Source organism: Orycteropus afer, unplaced genomic scaffold, assembly GCF_000298275.1.
Source record: "Orycteropus afer afer isolate SDZICR_OR568_19922 unplaced genomic scaffold, OryAfe1.0 scaffold00014, whole genome shotgun sequence".
Classification (NCBI taxonomy): Eukaryota; Metazoa; Chordata; class Mammalia; order Tubulidentata; family Orycteropodidae; genus Orycteropus; species Orycteropus afer.
Window position 1 is genome coordinate 17,834,617 of NW_006921601.1, and position 6,290 is coordinate 17,840,906.

Genomic DNA, 6,290 nt, shown 5'->3' on the forward strand with positions numbered 1-6,290 from the left:
AACATTTACCTCAAGTAGATACACTCCTTGGAGAGAACAATCATGGGTGGAGTGGGTGATAGATGCCAGGGGAAGATCACCAAGGCACTGAGAGATGCTGGATCTACAGAAAAGGAAAGGATCTTCCCCCGAAGCAGACAGAGAGAGAGAGAGGCTTTCCCTATAGCTGGTGCCCTGAATTCAGAATTTTAGCCTGCAGTAGTTAATCAGGGAGCTCTGGTGGCATAGTGCCTAAAGCACTTGACTGCTAATCAGGTTGGCGGTTCAAACCCACCAGCCACTCCTCCGAAGGAAGACTGGGCAATCAACTTCCATAGAGATACCAGCTTGGAAACCTAAGGAGGGGTCACTATGAGTTGGAACCAACTTGACGGCAGTGAGGTTTTGTTTTGTTTTTTGAGTAGTTAAGCAACTATCCACCTGACAGCTGGGCTTTTATAAGCAGTTTTTTTTTTTTTAAGCAAAGTAGCAAGGAGAGAACAGAGTGAGGAGGTTACTGGAGTGTGATGTGACTGGTATTTCAAGACATTTCATTATGAAGAAAAGGTGAGAGACATCCAGTAACAGGGCGGTAGTGTGGGATGTTGGGGAAAAGGCAAACTCAGAGCAAAACCCAAAAGCAAATCCATTGCTGTGGAGTTGATTCTGACTTAGGGTGACTCATTGTGTTATTGACACAAAGTTTTCTTGGCTGTAATCTTTACAGAAGTAGATTGACAGGCATTTCTTGAATAGGGAAATGATGAAATACACTGAATTTTTGTCAGATAGAAGTCTAGGTTTTAATCTTAGACTTGCCATGGAAGAGCTATGTGATCTGAGAAATTTACCTTCTTGGGTTTTTTTTTATGTTTATATTGCACAGTATTTAAATAAAATGCTTATTGCAAAAACACTGTAAACAATATAAACAACATAAAAGTCCCCCATCAGCCCCACACAATCTCACTCCTCTCACCAGAGGAAACTACCATATCAGGTTACTATGTGTTCTCCTGAAATGTTTTCATATACACAGTTATGCCTAAAACGTACACTATATATGTATTTACATGGGATATATATTATATATATATATATATAAAATAGTATTAGTATGCATATATATATTGTGTTGTTATGCAAATATTATATGTATAATAAGTATATATGTTGTTAGTTGTTATATGCCGTCGAGTCGGCCCTGACTCATAGAGACCCCTCCTTGGGTTTCCAAGGCAGTATCACTACGGAAGTAGGATTGCCCAACCTTCATAAGTGTATATATATATATATATATATATATATAATATTTGCATACCAATACAAATCTAAAATAAGTTCATTTGGAAACATAATTATGCTTTGTGTCATTGGCTTGTTTGCAGAAATTGCATCATTCTACCTATTTTATGTATTGTTTTACAACTTGTCTTTTCATTTTAAGATATATCTTACAGCTCTTTTTATATCAGTACATATAAATCATGGGAGCTCTGGTAGCATAGTGCCTAAAGCACTTGACTGCTGACCAGAAGGCTGGTGGTTCAAACCCATCAGCCGCTCCTTGGAAGGAAGATGGGGCAATCTATTTCCACAATACTGCCTCGGAAACCCAAGGAGGGGTCACTATGAGTCAGGTCCAACTTGACAGCACATAACAACGACAACAACACATATCGATCAATGTTATTTTTTATAGGTGCTGCATCATATTCCATATTTAGCATTTTTTTAAAAACCTATCACTATTGATAGATTTTAAGGCTTCTTACAAGTTTTACTATTATGAGCTATGCTGTAACAAACATCCTTAGGCATGCTTTTTGTGCAAATGTGCTCATGTTGTTGTTAGGTGCTGTCAAGTCAGCTTTGACTCCAATCGAGCCGACACACAACAGAACAAAATGCTGTCCAGGCCTGCACCATCCTCATACTCTTTGGTATGCTTAAGCCCATTGTTTGCAACCACTGTGTCAATCCATCTGTTGAAAAATTTCCCCTTTTTTTGCTGACTTTCTACTTTACCAAGTAAGATATCCTTCTCCAGGGACTGTTCCCTTCTGACAACTTGACCAAAGTACATGAGACAAAGCCTGGCCATTCTTGCTACTAAGGAGCATTCCAGCTGTACTTCTTACAAGACAGATTTATTCATTCTTCTGGCATCCATGGTATTTTCAGTACTCTTTGCCAACACCATAACTCAAATGCATCAATTCTTCTTCGATCTTCCTTATTCTTTGTCCTGCTTTCACATGCATATGAGGTGATTGAAAATACCATGGCTTGGATTAGGCGCACCTTAGTTATCAAAGTGACCTCTTTGCTCTTTAACACTTTTAAGAGGTCCTTTGCAGCACATATGCCCAGTGCAATAGGAAGACTGATTTCTTGACTGCTGTTTCCATGGGTGTTGATTGTGGAGCCAAGTAAAATGAAATCTTTGATAACTTCAATTTTTCTCCATTTATCCTGATGTTACTTATTGGTCCAGTGGTAAGGATTTTCGTTTTCTTTATGCCAAGGTGTAATCCATGCTTAAGACTGTTGTCTTTGATTTTCATCAGTATGTACTTCAAGTCATCTTGACTTTCAACAAGCAAGGTTGCATCATCTGCATATCACAGGTTGTTAATGAGTTGTTGTTAATGAACTCTAATCCTGACACCACCTTCTTCTTCAGTCCAGTTTCTCAGATTATTTGCTCAGATACAGATTGAATAACTATGGTGAAAGTATACAACTCTGACACACACCTTTCCTAATTTTAAGCCATGATTCTGTTAGAATCACTGCCTCTTGGTCTATGTACAGGTTCCTCATGAGCACAATTAAGTATTCTGGAATTCCCATTCTTTGCAATGTTAGCTATAATTTGTTATGAACCACACAGTTGAGTGTTTTTGCATAGTAAATAAAACACAGGTAAACATCTTTCTGGTATTCTTTGCTTTCAGCCAAGATCCATATGACATCAGCAATGATATCCCTTCTTCCACGCCTTCTTCTGAATCCAGCTTCAATTTTGGCAAGTTCCTTATTAATGTAACACTGAGTCCACTTTGAATTATCTTCAGCAAAATTTTACTTGTGTGTGATATTAACGATATTGTTTGATAATTTCTGCATTCCTTTCTTTGGAATGACTATTAGTATGGATCTCTTCCAGTTAGTTGGCCAGGTAGCTGTCTTCCAAATATGCTGCCATACATGAGTCAGCACCTCCAGCACTGCATCTGTCTGTTGAAACATCTCAGTGGGTATTCAATTCTTGGAGGCTTGTTTTTCACCAATTCCTTCAGTGCAGCTTGGACTTCTTCCTTCAATATCATTGGTTCTTGGCCATATGCTACCCCCTGAAATAGCTGAACACCAATCAGTTCTTTTTGATAGAGTGGCTCTATGTATTCCTTCCATCTTCTTTTGATGCTTCCTGCGTTGTTTGATATTTTGTCCTTAGAATCCTTCAATATTGTATCAAGGCTTGTATTTTTTCTTCAGTTATTTCAGCTTGAGAAATGCTGAGTGTGCTCTTCCCTTTTGGTTTTCTAACTCCAGATCTTGGTATATTTCCTTACAATACTTTACTTTTTCTTCTTGAGCTGCCTTTTGGAACCTTCTGTTTAGCTTTTTTATTTCATCATTTCTTCCATTCACTTTAACTGATTCAAGAGCAAGGTTTAGAGTCCCTCCTGGCATCCATTTTGGTCTTCTCTTCTTTTCCTGTCCTCTTAGTGACCTTTTGCATTCTTAGTGTGTAATGTTCTTGACAGCATCCCACAAATTGCCTGGTCTTTAGTCATTGGTGTTCAATGGGTCAAACCTATTTTTCAGATGGTCTCTAAATTCAGATGGGATATACTCAAAGTTGTATTTTGGCTCTCATGGACTTGTTTAATTTTCTTCAGTTTCATCTTGAATTTGCATATGAGCAATTGATGGTCTGTTCCATAGTTAGCTCCTGGCCTTGTTCTGCCTGATGATATTGAACTTCTCCATCTTCTCTTTCCACAGATGTAGTTGATTTGATTCCTGTGTATTCCATCTTGTCAAGGTCCATGTGTATAGCTGCCATTTGTATTGTTGAAAAAGGTATTTGCAGTAAGTCAATGGTCTTTCAGAATTCTATCATGTGGTCTCTGGTATCATTTCTATCAGTAAGGCCATATTTTCCAAATACTAATACTCCTACTTTGTTTCCAACTTTTACATTTAATCACCAGTAATTATCAATACATCTTGATTGCATGTTTGGTCAAATTTAGACAGTAAATGTTGACAAAAATCATCAATTTTTGCATCTTTGGCTTTAGTAGTTGGTGTGTACATTTGAATAATACTCATATTAACAGGTCTTCCTTATAGGCATATGGATATTATCCTATCACTAACAGTATTGTACTTCAGAATGGATCTTGAAATGTTCCTTCTGATGATGAATATGATGCCATTTCTCTTCAATTTCTCATTGCCAGCATAGTAGACATAAGATTGTCAGATTCAAAATGACCAATACAAGTCCACTTCAGCTCACTAATGCCCAGGATATTGATCTTTATGCATTCTATTTCATTTTTGACAACTTCCAATTTTCCTAGATTTATATTTCATACATTCTACATTCTGATTATTAATGGATGTTTGCAGCTGTTTCTTCCCAGTTTGAATCAAGCTCTATCAGCAAATGGAGGTCCTGAAAGCTTTACTCCATCCATTTCATTAAGGTTGACTCTGTTTGAGGAGGCAGCTCATCTCTAGTCATATTTTGAGTGCCTTCCAACCTGAGGGGCTCATCTTCCAGTACTGTATGTAACAGAAAATGATTCACTGCTATTCCTAATGTTTTCAGTAGCCAAATTTTTGAGAAGTAGATGGCTCCTTCCTTCTTTCCAGTCTGTCTTAGTCTAGAAACTTTGCTGAAGCCAGTCCACCATGGGTGACCTTGCTGCTACTTGAAATACTGGTGGCATAGCTTCTAGCATCACAGTAACATGCAAGCCACTACAACATGACAAACTGACAGACAAGTTGTGGTGTTCATGTTAACCTTGTTGTTGTTGTTGTTGTTATGTGCCGTTGAGTCGGCCCCGACTCATAGTGACCCCTCCTTGGGTTTCCGAGGCAGTATCACTACGGAAGTAGGATTGCCTACACTTATTATTTTGTTGTTAGAAGCCATGAAGTCAATGCCAACACATAGCAATTCAAACCATGACCAAGAACAGAGTATCATTTGATGTTAGATACCAAGAAATTTAATTGCTGGAATGACATATGCACATTTAAAATTTTGATGGCTACTGCCACATTGCCTTCCAAAAGGAGTGTACCAATTTAGGTTTCCACCAGTTTAGTAGTTATTTTTCTTTTCTCTATACCTCATCAGCTGTAGATATTATCAAACTTAATTTTTGCTAATTTGAAGGGTGAAAAATATCTCAATGTTGTTTTCTTTAGCATATTCTCAATGACTAGCCAGCAGCTTTTCATGTGCTAATTGATAATTTGTTGTTCTATTTCTTCTCCTGAAATTGTTCACATCTGCATCAGATATTTCAGTTATTTCTCTGGCATCCATCCTAGTCTCTCATCCATTGCATAGCAGAAATTTTATATGGGTGGGATGGACTCCACTCCCAGCTCCATGATTGTCATAATCTGCTCGGCATAATACCATTCTCATTTTCCAAGTGATTAAATCAACAAATCAATCAAATCAGGACTAAATCAATCATTTGGGAATGATCTATCCTTCAAGCATAGTAGGCACAGTGTCTAGAGCCCACTACCCCCCCTTTTTTAATTTTTTAATTTTGATTTGGGTGTAAAAATAGGGAATGCTTCACAAATTTGCAGGCCATCCTTGCACAAGGGCCATGCTAATCTTTTCTGCATCGTTCCAATTTTAGTATATGTGCTGGTAAAGTGAACACAGGCTGCTACCCCTTTAAAGGTCCATGAAAATGTTATAATTTAGTAAAAAAAAAAAAAAAAGGAACTTTGATGTCAAAGATTTAAAATATATATATATATATATTATTACTATACTCATCTTTACCACCAATGCAGTTATAAAATATATTTTTTATTTTTATTTTTTAAATGGAGGATGGTACCCATGAAGGAAAATGTGTCTGGGGCTCATGAAAGTCATAATGTTGTCCTGCAATCAGGCCCTGACATTTTCCAGGTCTAAGACTTTTAAAGCCAAAGATGAAGAAATTGAAGAATTTTATCAACTTCTGCAGTCTGAAATTGACCAAACATGCAATCAGGATGTGTTAATTATCACTGGTGACTGGAATGCA

General features: G+C 37.4%; 1 non-coding gene across 1 annotated transcript; it reads right to left on the reverse strand.

Annotated features, from left to right (window-relative positions):
• Nucleotides 1–5,808: 5,808 nt before the first annotated feature.
• LOC122151617 lies at nt 5,809–5,915 on the reverse strand. Its single transcript, XR_006164232.1, has one exon. It is a non-coding gene; the product is annotated as a U6 spliceosomal RNA (small nuclear RNA).
• Nucleotides 5,916–6,290: the final 375 nt, after the last annotated feature.